The sequence below is a fragment of the Schistocerca gregaria genome, chromosome 6, assembly GCF_023897955.1.
Source record: "Schistocerca gregaria isolate iqSchGreg1 chromosome 6, iqSchGreg1.2, whole genome shotgun sequence".
NCBI classification, from domain to species: domain Eukaryota; kingdom Metazoa; phylum Arthropoda; class Insecta; order Orthoptera; family Acrididae; genus Schistocerca; species Schistocerca gregaria.
In genome coordinates, this window is record NC_064925.1 from 225,292,002 (window position 1) to 225,308,250 (window position 16,249).

Genomic DNA, 16,249 nt, shown 5'->3' on the forward strand with positions numbered 1-16,249 from the left:
GGCAGTTGGATGATTCGAAGCCGGTAAAGTGTCACTACCATGGCCAGTCATGGGTGTATCCTGAAGTATAATCTCATCATTAAAAATGGCAGATGAAGGTGGAAACACCATGCGAACGCATGCCAGTGGTCATAGACGAACCAATACACTCAGGGGTAACGTTACGTAGCGAAAGTAACACACCTCATACCTAGGCATACCTTGCAATCGATACCGATACACGTGCCTCTGCCAGGACCATTTCCCGGTGATTAAATCAGAATGGTTTGTATTCTCAGAAGCCTTCTAAATTCATTCCACATCAACCACGCCACAGTCGAGAAAGGGTTCGTTGGAGTAGAGAGCTTGTCGACTGATATCAGAAACGTGTTCGAGGATGATATTCTCCGATGTATGCCGCTCCACTGTGGCGAGTGATACTGGCCACTAGATAATATGGAGAGAGAGAGAGAGAGAGAGAGAGAGAGAGAGAGAGAGAGAGAGAGAGAGGGGGGGGGGGGGAGGGGGGGCACGTTAAACACAACAGAATGTTCATGAATGTCATTTCTGGGCCTAGGCATTACGGTGTGGGCAGACAATGCAGAATGGCCGAACACCGTCGCATATCTTTGCGCGAGGTACCGTTACGGGACAGCCGTACTGCAGGAAGATTATTCTGGATCATGTCCGTCTGTTTATGAGTGTAATACGCCCCTGTTTCTATTTACTCATAACAATGCCGGCCCTCATAGGACCACTGGGACGCGGAATAGAACGGAAAATGGAAGAACTGAAGGTATGGAATGGCCTGCGTACTTCCCGGTCCTAAACCTCATAGAGCATGCCTTGAAAACGTGTTTCTCAATGCAACTCACATAACCAAACTTAGCAAGAATTGGAAAACGCGCTGAACGAGGAGTGAATAGTTTTTTAGCAAGCGTGAACAACAGGTGCAATATATGCACTGACGCCTCTCTTCACGGCGATAGAAAATCGCCTCTAGATATTTATCTACAGACCTTAGTTAATAATTAACGTATAGTGTAGATGTCAACTGTGACTAAGCATCTCAGAAATGTTTTAGCAGGCCGTGGTGACCGAGCGGTTCTAGGCGCTTCAGTCTGGAACCGCGAGACCGCAACGGTCGCAGGTTCGAATCCTGCTTCGGACATGGAAGTGTGTGATGTCTTTAGGTTAGTTATGTTTAAGTACTTCTAAGTTCTAGAGGACTGATGACCTCAGATGTTCAGTCCCATAGTACTCAGAGCCATTTGAAGCAAATGAGTTTTAATTTTATTTACGGCCGGAGTTATGTTTAAAAACATACGAAATTTTCCAACTTGAGATCTGGCAGCCACAATGCTTTGCGTAGCTCAAATGGCAGCACAGTAGAAGCCGAGAATACTTGTTCTGTTCCGTTTGGTCTATTAATCGCGGGGGAAGTCCAACCCGATCTTTGTCAAATGCCAGTTAATTTGCACCCAAAGACTTACTTCGACCAGTCGATAATAATGATTAAGCACGAGGCTACCAATCCAGCCTCCTAAATAATCTCCTTATTAATTTATTAGTTAAGTTTAATTTTTAACAACTACCTACACGTTTTCTATAGCTGGTTCCATGACATAACCAAATCCAAAATAAAATTTTGTCGCTGAAGCTCTTTTTTCCGCTATTGCTTTCTAATACGTAATAAGGAAATGTCCTGAGCAAACAGAATTTTGATTTCTTGTTCTACCACTCGTACATACACTCCTGGAAATGGAAAAAAGAACACATTGACACAGTTGTGTCAGACCCACCATACTTGCTCCGGACACTGCGAGAGGGCTGTACAAGCAATGATCACACGCACGGCACAGCGGACACACCAGGTACCGCGGTGTTGGCCGTCGAATGGCGCTAGCTGCGCAGCATTTGTGCACCGCCGCCGTCAGTGTCAGCCAATTTGCCGTGGCATACGGAGCTCCATCGCAGTCTTTAACACTGGTAGCATGCCGCGACAGCGTGGACGTGAACCGTATGTGCAGTTGACGGACTTTGAGCGAGGGCGTATAGTCGGCATGCGGGAGGCTGGGTGGACGTACCGCCGAATTGCTTAACACGTGGGGCGTGAGGTCTCCACAGTACATCGATGTTGTCGCCAGTGGTCGGCGGAAGGTGCACGTGCCCGTCGACCTGGGACCGGACTGCAGCGACGCACGGATGCACGCCAAGACAGTAGGATCGTACGCAGTGCCGTAGGGGACCGCACCGCCACTTCACAGAAAATTAGGGACACTGTTGCTCCTGGGGTATCGGCGAGGACCATTCGCAACCGTCTCTATGAAGCTGGGCTACGGTCCCGCACACCGTTAGGCCGTCTTCCGCTCACGGCCCAACATCGTGCAGCCCGCCTCCAGTGGTGTCGCGACAGGCGTGAATGGAGGGACGAATGGAGACGTGTCGTCTTCAGGATGAGAGTCGCTTCTGCCTTGCTGCCAATGATGGTCGTATGCGTGTTTGGCGCCGTGCAGGTGAGCGCCACAATCAGGACTGCATACGACCGAGGCACACAGGGCCAACACCCGGCATCATGGTGTGGGGAGCGATCTCCTACACTGGCCGTACACCTCTGGTGATCGTCGAGGGGACACTGAATAGTGCACGGTACATCGAAACCGTCATCGAACCCATCGTTCTACCATTCCTAGACCGGCAAGGGAACTTGCTGTTCCAACAGGACAATGCACGTCCGCATGTATCCCGTGCCACCCAACGTGCTCTAGAAGGTGTAAGTCAACTACCCTGGCCAGCAAGATCTCCGGATCTGTTCCCCATTGAGCATGTTTGGGACTGGATGAAGCGTCGTCTCACGCGGTCTGCACGTCAAGCACGAACGAAGGTCCAACTGAGGCTCCAGGTGGAAATGGCATGGCAAGCCGTTCCACAGGACTACATCCAGTATCTCTACGATCGTCTCCATGGGAGTATAGCAGCCTGCATTGCTTGGAAAGGTGGATATACACTGTACTAGTGCCGACATTGTGCATGCTCTGTTGCTTGTATCTATGTGCCTGTGGTTCTGTCAGTGTGATCATGTGATGTATCTGACCCCAGGAATGTGTCAATAAAGTTTCCCCTTCCTGGGACAATGAATTCACGGTGTTCTTATTTCAATTTCCAGGAGTGTATTACAGAGAAGTATCTCCAACTTCACTGGGTTTCATTTGTTAGAAGTTGAACAGTACATGAAGAATTGATGCGTTATGCTATTTACCATTATTTGACTTTGCAGAATTTACATTACTATAGTTATTGACACACCGAGCGAGGTGGCGCAGTGGTTAGCACACTGGACTCGCATTCGGGAGGACGACGGTTCACTCCCGTCTCCGGCCATCCTGATTGAGGTTTTCCGTGATTTCCCTAAATCGCTTCAGGCAAATGCTGGGATGGTTCCTTTGAAAGGGCACGGCCAATTTCCTTCCCCATCCTTCTCTCACCCGAGCTTGCGCTCCGTCTCTAATGACCTCGTTGTCGACGGGATGTTAAACACTAATCTCCTCCTCCTCCTCCCCCCCTCCTATAGTTATTGACAGAAATATTAACATAAACAGTAAGTATAGCCCTTTTCAGTGGCAGTAATGTGTGATACGTATGCTGATATTGGGTACGTTGTTTGAAATGTTGATGTGGGAAGGCGGCTTACTTTTGGTAAATCTGTTTCTACAGGATGTATGCGTGGAACGAAAATGTTCACATTACAGAATAATTAAAACGGAAACCCACTGATGATGGCATAGTAGTGCTAATACATGTTTGGGTACTGTGGAAAGAGGGTGTTTTGCATAAATGACGGGACTCACAACCTACAACTTTAACTGCAAACACGGTGAACACAAGGAGCTGCAAATCCAAATGATGAATATCTTTGTATAATGTTCAGCAGATAATAAATAATGTTGCAGTAAGCGCTCTGGATATGGAGAAACACTCTGAAACATAGGTGGGTAGTAAAACAAGAAAAAATAGTTTGTTCATTACAGAACCCCATTTCCTTATTACATAAAATTCAGATACTTTCAGTAATATAAAGCGAGAGTTGATAAAACAAACAAAACTTACGTATTTACTACATGGTAATGTAAAAATGTTTTTCCTGTCTTCTTACAAGGGCCATTCAGGAAGTAAGGTCCGATCGGTGGCGAAATGGAAACAGTGTAAATCCAATGAGACTTTTGGCAGATGTGTTTGGCAGTGTCTCTAGTATGCCTGTCGATCACTCTTTTCAGTTCTGAGCGCACAATGAGGACGTAAACATGCCGAGTAAACAGTGCCTCCTGCCAAGTGTGATATCATGCAGACAACATAACATAATTGTCATGCGTTTCCTTGGTGATAAGTTACTATGGGTCTAATCTGCTGAGGTCATCGGTCCCTAGATTTACATACTACTTAAACTAACGTACGCTAAGGACAACACACACGTCCCTGCCCGAGGTTAGGACTCGAAACTCCGACGGGGGGGGGGGGGGGGGGAGGGGGAGTGGGGGGGGGGGGGGGGGAAGCGCGAACCGTGGCAAGGCTTCCCCGCTCTCTCTCCGTTTCCTTCGTCATAACAGTTCTCGCCCGCAATCCTCAGGGGCAATATAGATACTCCTGCAGTGTTTTTGATGGGAAATGTTTGATTACCCACAACCCAGCCCGAAATTGAGTTTAGTTTCTGCTCACATTAACCGCTGGCTATAAAGACAACATTGTGTCACAGACAGCGAGCTATAAGCCACAGTAGAGAAATGGCGGAAAGAACAGGAGACTAACCGATGACGAAGGCATTGGGAAGTTGGTACGAAACTACAAGTGCCTAAGTCGGAGCGACGACAGTGTAGAGAAGTAGCCGAAAGGTCTGTCGAAAACAAAACGTTTTTTATTGTCAGAATGATATCCATTTCGCGACCGATCGGACCTTACTTTCCGAATAGTCATCGTATATGTTATATAATCGTACAAATCGTATAACTGTCGATACACATTTCGTTTTTCCGTCGTTAAAGAAAAATGTTCTTTGATAACGTGTCGCCGGTTGACATTGGAATGCCGAAATAATGTAACAGTTTCGTCATATCTATTGTCGCAGCCGATGAAAATATGATTAACATCTTTCGTGCTGCAAGATTCACACGAAGGGGATGTGATCATCTTGAGCCGGTAGTGTCAATGGCGGAACCTCTCGTCATTAAGTCGAAGGTACATCATTGTCAGTACAACATTTCTGGTCCAGCTTAAGTACGTGAGAGGAGATGAGGCATCACAGCGACATAGCGTTTCCCTTTAATTTTGTAAGACCGGCTCGTGTTTTCGTTCCATCGGACCGTGATTCCAGTCCTTATAGTATGACGAATATCTTCAGGAAATACTTTCACTAAACCGGTGTATACAGTTTCGTTGTTCAGTGTTTCCACTTCATTTCCCTTTATTCCACTGTGTGCCTTTCGAAATAACATCTGAGTGTGAGGGAATGGAAATGGCCTTACCAATATCCTATATTACCGGACCGTCATACTAGAGCATGCTAAAATGTCATGCCTCCGATTTTTAAAGCTTTGTAAATCAAATGAACTTGATGGACAGTTTCTATCTTTTTTCTTTATGTCTACATATTTATATCTCACCGTAGTCACCAAGACGATGAACACATATTTTCCAACGAGAGATACCGTTACTGTAGAAATTTCGACATTGTTAACAGTCACAACCTCACCAGCGCTTCCACCGCTTCATCACTACGAAAGTGAAGTCCTCGCTTGTGTTTTGTTGTGAAATGATCGACGACGATGTATCCAAAGCGTCGATGTTTAGGCAGTCGTGCGTGGTTTCACTTTGTTATGCTGAAGGAGAAGGTGATCCATGTGTTCGAAATCATGCTTTCAGTATGCTGAAAGTCTCTCAGCAACGACATAATTACGTTACACACCACCACGTTACACGCTGCAATTGGGACCCCTCTAATGGCAGACGGGTGCAACCTGCATCACCGGAGCGGAAAAGTCGACCGAGTAGTTTGCATCACATGCAGTACCTGAAATGAGATCGAGCACGGAATAAAAACTTCGGAGTCTTTACTTTTCAGCATTCCCTAGTTCTTGCCTGAGACGCGCATCTGCATCTGCCAGGTAAAACGCCTTGTTATCTAAATATGTGCTGGCGCACCCCTTCGACAGCACACCGGTCGGCACTAGGAAACATTGTGTAGCAGGCGCTTAACTAGGCACACGTACGATAAAAGACGACGAAGACCCGATCCCAGGCTCAGCGCCGTTAACACCCCTGAGCGGCGTGATTATAGGCCGCCATCGCCGACCGACTTGCCTCAGTCTCTCAATCTCAGTACGTCGCATCGGGACACAGTTGGAATTGCAGCGTAATACGTCACAGAGCTTCAAAAGTGATAGTCATCATATCGCATCTTAGGTGTCTATGAGGGAACGTTGGACAATGCATATAGTTGATATGGCCACGGACAAGATTAAAGAATTAATACATGTTTTTGATAAATTTTAACCACAGAACTTCAGATTGGATTTCACTGAAGTTAAGACGCCATTGGTTCCTGTGCTAAAGTGTATTTTAACCACGTGTGCATTTTGTGCTGTAGTGGGAGGAAACCAGCTACCTACTTTTCATACCACCCCCACCTCACCCACCCAGAACCCACAAAACATTACAAGAACGCAAAGCCACAACATCTGGTGACGAGTCTGATCAAAAGGTTTTGTTAGTTTTTCATGTACGCTATGTGATCAAAAGTATCCAGACACCTGACTGAAAATGACTTACAGGTTCGTGGCGCCCTCCATCGCTAATGCAGGAATTCAGTATGGTGTAGGCCCAACTTAACCTTGGTGACAGCTTCCATTCTCTCAGACATATGTACAATCAGGTGCTGGATTTTTTCCTCGGAGAATGGTAGTCCATTCTTCACCGAGTACAGTGCTGGGGAGAAATGTCGGTCGGTGAGGCCTAGCATGAAGTCAGCGTTCCAAAACGTTCCAATGTTCTGTAGGATTTAAGTCAGGACTCTGTGTAGGCCACTCCTTCACAAGGATGTTATTGTCGTGTAACTACTCCGCCACAGTCCGTGCATTGTGAACAGGTGCTCGGCCATGTTGAAAGATGCAATTGCCAGCCCCAAATTGGTCTTCAACGTGGGAAGGTGCTTAAACCAACAATGTAGGACAGTACTGTGTTGTTGTTGTTGTCTTTATTCCTGAGACTGGTTTGATGCAGCTCTCCATGCTACTCTATCCTGTGCGAGCTACTTCATCTCCCAGTACCTACTGCAGCCTACATCCTTCTGAATCTCCTTAGTGTATTCATCTCTTGGTCTCCCTCTTCGATTTTTACCCTCCACGCTGCCCTCTAATACTAAAGTGGTGATACCTCGATGTCTCACAATATGTCCTACCAACTGATCCTTTCTTGTAGTCAAGTTGTTCCACAAACTCCTCTTCTCCCCAGTTCTATTCAATACCTCCTCATTAATTATATGATCTACCCATCTAATCTACAGCATTCTTCTGTAGCACCACATTTCCAAAGCGTCTGTTCTCTTCTTGTTTAAACTATTTATCGCCGACGTTTCACTTACATACATGGCTACACTCCATACAAATACTTTCAGAAACGACTTCCTGACATTTAAATTTACACTCGATGTTAACAAATTTCTCCTTCAGAAACGCTATCCTCGCCATTGCCAGTCTACATTTTGTATCCTCTCTACTTCGACCATCATCAGTTATTTTGCTCCCCAAATAGCAAAAATCCTTTACTACTTTAAGTGTCTCATTTCCTCACGTAATTCCCTCAGCATCACCCGACTTCATTCGACTACATTCTCCAAGAAAAAAATCCAGCACCTGATTGTACATATGTGATGGTGCCACGCAAAACAACAAGGGCTGCAAGTCCCCTCACAAAATACACGGCTACACAGTACCAGCATCGCCTCCGAATTTTACAGTTGGCACTACACCCGGTGGCAGATGATGTTCAACGGCATTCGCCAATCCCACACCCTGCCATCGGTTCGCCACATCGTGTACCGTGATTCGCTACTCGACACAACGTTTTCCACTGTTCAATCGTCCAATGTTCATGCTCTTTACACCAAGCGACTATGGAATCCAAGTTTTCTCACCTCCCACCTATCATAGTAGTTAAAATGGACCTCCAGTTTTAAATTCGTGTGTGATGGTGTGGCTAGATGTCTTGAAATCTGGTTTCGCAGAACAGAGCGGATTTGGTTGTGGAAAGGGGCCAAGATCTGTTACTGTTAGTTACACAAGAACACATGACACTAATAGAAAAGCAGTGCACTGTTTTCTCTTTATAAGAACAAGGAACAATTCACGGCTGAGGGCCCAAATAACCTCTCCGTAGTAAATTTTGAATAAATCCTTTAAAAACGTAAAGATTTTGAGAAACGGCTGAAGGCCTTACTTTGGTAAAATTAAAATATCCTTAAATGATTCCTTTTAACGAACCACAATTGAGACAAATTGCTGAAGGCCTTACTTAAGTAAAATGGAAATATCTCCTCGACTAAAGGCCGAAATTTTCAGATCAGTAAAGGAAATTCTTTAAAAGGCAAGCATTTACAAATCTCGGCTAAAAGCCACAGTAAGGAAAATTTAAATTAATTCCTCGGCCGATAGCCCAATAATTTTTCAACTTAATAATAGGGAAAGTTTCAAATGGCTCTGAGCACTATGCGACTTAACTTCTAAAGTCAGCAGTCCCCCAGAACTTAGAACCACTTATACATAAGTAACCTAAGGACGTCACACACATCCATGATCTATGACCGAGGCAGGATTTGAACCTGAGTCCGTAGCAGACGCGCGGTTCCAGACTGTAGCGCCTAGAGCCGCTCGGCCACCTCGGCCGGCAGGCAACCTTTAAGGACGGGCATATACACAGTACAAAAGAAAACCATCTTAAGAAAACTTGAAATATCTTGACGACCGAAGTTCCAAACAATTATTCAAAGTAATTAAAGACAAACCTTAAGCTAAGCATTTACTCACTACAGATGATAGCCACAGATTTTAAAACAAACCCGTTTGAAGGCCTAAATACAGAGCAATCAAGATTTTTAAATAAAACACGGCTGAAGGCCTAGTATTAAAATACTTCACATGAGGTTCTGCAGAAGGCCATGTGCTGAACACAGAACAGACAAAACTAATACACGGCTAAAGGCCTGGCACAGTACTTGTGGCAAAAGAAAATCACAATCACGGCGGACGGAAGAGTGGTGCTCAGTAGTGTTCCAAGGGTCGGCCTGAGGAGGTAACTCTAACATAAGCTTACGTGAGACATGTGGATGGCAACCCGACCCAGGGACGGCTGAAGGTCCGACCAACAATCTAATTTCCTTCCGCCGACCAATGGCACGACAATGGAAAATATCAGCCGAGGATGAAGATACCAGCAGCACTATGTCTTCAAAGTTGGCGTCTTAAACTGCCATGGCACAAAAACCACTCAAGAATATGAACACCACCAAAGGCTGTCGAACTACACGCCGCGCCGGACAATTTCAACACGGTGAGGAAACATACACTCGCTGCTCTGTCTCAATCGACCGACTGCCTTCTCCAGTATGCAGACAGCATTCATAACTGCTCAGGAGATATCACACAAGCTACACACAGTTCCACGTAAACTCTTGCACCAAGATCTCTGACCATCCTAAAACCAATCACTGTGGAACAACAAGGACGATTCACAAGTCGACACACACAGAGTTTCCATAAGCGGTCGGCGACCAAATACACGTCGTCCGATGAGGCGACCGACCGAACGACCAACCAAGGTTGTCTCCACTCATGCCATGTGTGTCAGCAACGTTCGGGCGAGTCTCAGCTGTCCGGAGCTCACTGCAGCTTCATCTTGACTCAACTCGATGTCCGTTCGGCTCGGACCCCACGATGCAGTGGTAACACTTGCCCATTGGCCACGACCTCTGAGCACAAGGAAGGAACCGACACACGTCCGGCAAGGGGACCAACTGATGAGGCCCAGAAATGGTCAAAATACCAAATACACGTCGCCCGATTAAACGACCGACCAAACGACCAACCAACGGTCGTTCCCGCTCCAGTCTCCTTTCGTCGGACAGTACATGTGTGTCGCCAGGGGTCGGCGAGTACTGTCTGTCCGCGCCTCACTGACGCGCCGTCCCTACGCAACTCCAGACATACCACGACACGGAAATACTAGCGGTCGCTCCAGAGATAGACACAAGTGCACATATCCATAAGCGCTGCTGCTGCCACTCACGGGCAAGCAAACCAGCAACCTAGTGACGCTAGTGAATCGAATTAAAAGATGAACGAGGCGACAGAACCACAAAAACAAGATGACGAGCAATAAACGGCGTGAACGAGAGCCGCGCACGGCTCATTTCTGTCTATTACACATTTACGAGTTCCAACTGTCGGCGGTCTCTATCAGCCAACAGACCAAGCTGGCCTGTACGCTTTTGAGCTGTACGTGTCCCTTCACGTTTCCATTCAACTATCACATGGGAAACAGTGTTCAAAAATGGTTCAAACGGCTCTGACCACTATGGGACTTAACATATGTGGTCACCAGTCCCCTAGAACTTAGAACTACTTAAACCCAACTAACCTAAGCACATCACACTCATCCATGCCCGAGGCAGGATTCGAACCTGCGACCGTAGCAGTCTCGCGGTTCCGGACTGAGCGTCTTAACCGCGAGACCACCGCGGCCGGCGGAAACAGTGTACCTACGGATGTTTAGGAGTATGGAAATCTCGCGTACAGAAGTATGACACAAGTGATACCCAATCACCTGACCACGTTCGAAGTCCGTGAGTTCCGCGGAGCGCCCCATCCTGCTCTCTCACGATGTGTAATGACTACTGGGTTCGCTAAGGTGGAGTACCTGTTAGTAGGTGGCAGCACAATGCACTACGCAATCTAGCTTGGCCCTCAGTAAAAGTAAGGAAAATATAGAGGTCCTGTTAAATGGAATAAAAGTATAATGAACACGATAAGGAATTTGAACAACCCGATGAAACACGTACGTAAGTAGTGACGAGTCTCAGAAATACGATTAGTGATAAAAATAATGTCCGGACAAGACGAAGCAGACGAAATGAACGAATTCTCGTACCTTGGAAACAAAATGACACGTGAAGGATAAGACTAGAACATAAAAAGTAGTGTTAGAAAGTCAAACACGATATTCTTGACCAAAAGAAGTCTGTCAGTATCAAATATAGGAGTTAATTTGAGAAAGAAGTTTCTGAGAATTTACGTTTGGAGCAAATCATGATAAAATGTGAATCATGGACTCGTAAAACCGAAAAGGCAGAAAATCGAAGCTTTGAGGTGTAATGTTCGTTTGATAATTCTAGCAAATTTCTTGAAAGAAGGGAACATTTTTATCTCAGCTTCATCATTGATAAACGTGATTACTCCAACGGTCGTATAAGGAATTTCACCTATGAACAGTGTATAGTCCATTGTCGACAGCTGTCTGAATTAGAATGTTACACAAAATCGAGTTTCATGCTGTATTATAAACTTTTATTTGAAGGATTGGACTGTCCAACAAACCAAAACAGAACTAAATAAAGTTCACGTTTACTCTGCACCATCATTAAAAACCATTTACTTTTGGGTTAATGAATTTGAATGCGGTCGGACAAGCAACAAATATGAAGCAAGCTCCGTCTGTTCAATTGCGGTCACCACAAAGAAACCATTTAAAAAAAAGCCATGATATACAAATGCAAATGTGCCGAATGGGATGTATGAGACTGGGCATCTCAACTGAGCGAGTGCACAATATCTTGCACTGCGAATTGATGATAAAGCAGATGTGTGCAAGGTGCGTGCAGCGATTGCTCACTGTCAACCAAAAGCGAATCCATTACAACATTTTAGCAAATGTCTCGAGATGTTTAATCGCAATCCAGAAGACTTTTGGCACTGATTTGTTAATGCTCATGAAACCTGCTTCAATCATCACACACCAGAGTCACACCGGCTGTCAAACCAATGGATAAAGGCTGGCGCAAGTGCGACGAATGAGGCCAAGACCATCTTGTCAGCTGATAAAGTGATGGCTACTATTTTTTGACATTCACAAGGAGTAACTCTCATGTATTACTTGTGAAAAGGCATAACTGCAGGCATTATACTTAATTGCTGGATCGTCTAAAACTTGCGCTGCCTAAAGAAACCAAGATTCGCATGCAAAAATGCACCATCCCACATATGAGCTGTAACAGTCGAGAAAGTGAGTGAATAGCGCTTTGAAAAGGATTCCTCATCCACCCAATTCACCAGACGTATTCCAGTGACTTTTTCCTGTTTCCTAACTTGAAACTCTGCCTTGGTCGGAAGAAATTTTCAACATTGAGGAAGATATAGTTGAAGTCAATGACTATTTTACAGTGTTGACAGAACCTATTTTTCCAGTGGGATGGGAAATGATAGAGGGTCATTAGACCAAGTGTACACCCATCAAAGGAGACTGTTGAAAGGTAAGGTTTGTTGTTTACGAAAGAAACATATTTATTGCTTGTTTGTGGCTTATCGAACCACCCTCGTAGTTGGACAAGAAAAGTAGACGTTCTCGGTCGAACTGCCAAGGAGAGGGACATGTTGAAAACATTGATAAGTGCTAGGGACAGGATGCTAGGACATTTATTAAGACTTGTAAATCTTTGTATAGCATAAGGTTACAGTAATAATGCTACACCCTACGCTCTGAAATAAACCGGTGCGAAATCTCACGATATTGTGTTGGACAGCTTCGGAAATTATATTAAAAAGTTGCCAGCCGGACGTTCAGCAGCAGTTATAATAAATGCTCAACAGGCATGCAGATACCATGGTGTAGTGCCAGTTCTCGGATCCGGAGGAATCAATACGGGAAACGGGTTTCGTGAAAGTCAGGAGTGTTTGGGGGGTGGCAGCGTAATGAAGTCACGAACGGAAGTTTTGTGCAGAGGGCGTGCCAGGAGCTGCGGCAAGTTATCAGCCGGAGCTGGGGCCGGGTCAGAGCTGAGGCAGGGTGCAGATTAGCTTCCACGGGCGGCTGCCGCCATCCATAAGAAGGCTGGCGTTTTTAATTTGTTTCGGCGCCAGCGCTCGAAAGCTGTCCCACACAGAGCTCTCCACGCTTCACATAGCTTGAAGGACAATTCCTTTCCCGACAATGGTGAAAAACTCCAAACTAAGCTGACGAGAGGAATAAGGATATGCACTAGCGGCAGGTATGCAAATCGTTACACACATGTGACAAAAAATCCTAGGATCGAGATACGCACATGTAGAGATGTGGCAGTTTAGTGTGCAGTTTCTTCCTAGTGATGCTGTTGTGTAATGTAAGGTGTACTGGGCATAAGATATGTTCAGATTACTGGTAAATTAGTTTAATCAAATTGATTGAGGATGGACAGTAGGGTGACACATGTTGTAATAATGTGATTAATTATTATTTCTGTATGACAACATTAGAAGTGATTTTAGCCTTGCTGTTGTAGTTGGTTAGACTATGTTCAGGCCCGAACTTCTGATATGGACTTGACACTGAAGTGCAGCGATTGTGGTTTGGCGTTTATCCACTCTGTTTTTAGTGATTATTGCTTCTCATAATGTACATATTTTATGATGTTGTTGTTCTCAACAAATCTTTGGTTTGTTACGAACTTCGTAACGTAATTGGATTTTTCAGTAGTATCGTATGATTATTATTTGACATAATACTGTGATCAGTACGCAGCTCTTCGTTTCGTTTCACAATTTGTATCCTCAAACCTCTGATTTGTATTTGACATTTGAATTGGTAGCTGCAATTTGAAGGATTCGTGGTAGTTGTACAGCCTAATCGCCTGATAAATTTTTCCAGTGTTGCATATCAATGAATAGTATCATATGATTCAGGTCTTACTAAATGGTCAGAGTGTTTTCATCATGTGACACTGAAGCAGCATGTGACATAGCAATAGATTCATATGACTGTTGTATTGCACATTACTGTACATGACTGCGTACATTTTTTCTGTGTGATGGTCCCCATCAGATGGTTGGTTTGCTTTTATCATGTGACCTGAGAGCATGTAATGTCACCACAATATAATGTGGCTATTGTGTTTTACAATATTTTACTGAAATGAAGTGGAAAAGAAGACTAGGATAAAATAAATAAGTAAGCTTAAAGGAAAATGAATTATACATTTGTTCCTGCATTTATTGAATTTCTTTCATTATAACTGTAGTGCATGTGTATCTCTCTGTGACTGTACTATAGTGTACACATATTTTAACGCTTGTTCGTTTCCATGATCTTTGGCCTTGTTGTTTGAGTTTGGCTTGTACATTAACCTACTGGATGCAGTCGGCCTGAGCAATGGTGCCATGCTATTACTTCTGTTACATGTTTTCAAAGTTTTCTGGTTGCTTAAGCCGTTATTCTGGAGTGCAGTGCTTTTTCCTGACATTTTTATGTCAGCTGCGGCGTCTTGTCTGGTTAGATAGCATGCATGCAACGTGAAGTTGACACAGTATTTATCGTAAGTATAGTTAATTTTATCGAATAGTAATTCTCATCAAAATGTAATTTTTTTTCGTATTCACAGTTTTCACTTTGCTTCCATTTTTGTGCCAGCACTGTGAAGATGATCAATGGTCAAAACCGGAAGTCAATAAATATGTTGTAAGATGGCATATTGTGTACCATTCGTATCTTGAACTACATCGATGCAGTTTACAGACGCCTGCAATGAATTTTTCATCATGCATCTAAGTTGTTGACAAGAATAATATCCAATATAGTCATATGTTAGATGACAAATATTTTGTCTTTAGGGAATATAAAGGCATCGGAGAGGCAAAACTGAAGAGTAATCAAGACACGTTAATACGATTTGTCTACTTGGACATTGTCAAATAGTGGACGACGTTAGTAATTCTGGGAAAAATAGGGGTAAACTGTAGGGAGAGACTGAATTTATACTATATGTGCAAGAACCAAGAGGGAACAATAAGATTCGGAGATCAAGAACAATATGTACGGTTTAAAAAGGATGCAAGAAAGAGATGTAGTGTTTATCCCTCCCCTTCAGTCTGTATGTCAAAGAAGCAATGACGGAAATTTAAAAAAAAATGGTTCATAAGTGAGATTTAATTGGAGGTGAAAGGATACCACTGTTAATATTTGCTGATGACATTGCTATCCTAGGTGAAATAAAGTATTACACGCTCTGTTGAATGTAATGAACAGTCTGACGAATACAAATTACGGATTGAGAGAAAAACGAAGAATATATATAGTCTAAATGAGAAAGCTGTAACGGATAAAATCTGTAGGTGAAGACAGCGATTGCGATACATCCAGCAAGTAATTGAGGACGTATTTTGCAAGTGATACTTTGAGAAAGTAGGCAGGAGAGATGATTCGCGGTGGGCCGCGTCAAACCCATCATAACACTGAAAAATAAATAATTATAATAATAATAAAAAGAAAATGAACTGCCTCTGTGGTGTTGAAGGGGCTCCCATAACCAGCAATATTCCCAGTTATGCCCCTAGTAGTATATGTGTGGGATGTCAACTCCATCCGCCTCAGTGTCAATACACAGGGAGCCAAGAACCCATTACAACAGTTGTGGGCCAGCATACTTCGTAAGAGTATACAACGACTTTATTACAGTCTCCAGAACCGAGTCAGTGCATGCATCCAGGCAACAGGAAGTGGAAAGTCATATTAGTTGTTTGTAAACCGAATTCGATTCTGTAATCACTGACACAGCATTTCAATTTGAAAACTGCATTCTATTTCCTTCTCTCTTTCTTATTGCTTCACTTATTTCGTCAGGCAATTCATTTAATTTAGATGTCGGCATTAATCTTGTTGGAGATATTTCGTTTTACTCTCAATCCATATTCTGTACCCATCAGAATATTTATTCCATTCAACAGAGCATGTAATACTTCTTCATTTCACCGATGATAGTAAATTGGAGACCAAAGGCACAATCATACTCCATTTCGCAGAACAGTATCACGGAATCTTCCTTAATATACGACCGCCATGTGCCAACTTAATAATTTCTTCATACTCGCACTAACATTAGAAACTTGTACGAAGCCTGTTAAAACGAGATAACTGTTTCGATGACGAGGATCTGACAAAATCAAAGCATTGGTTGAAGAACGCAACGGTACATCAGGGTTTTTGA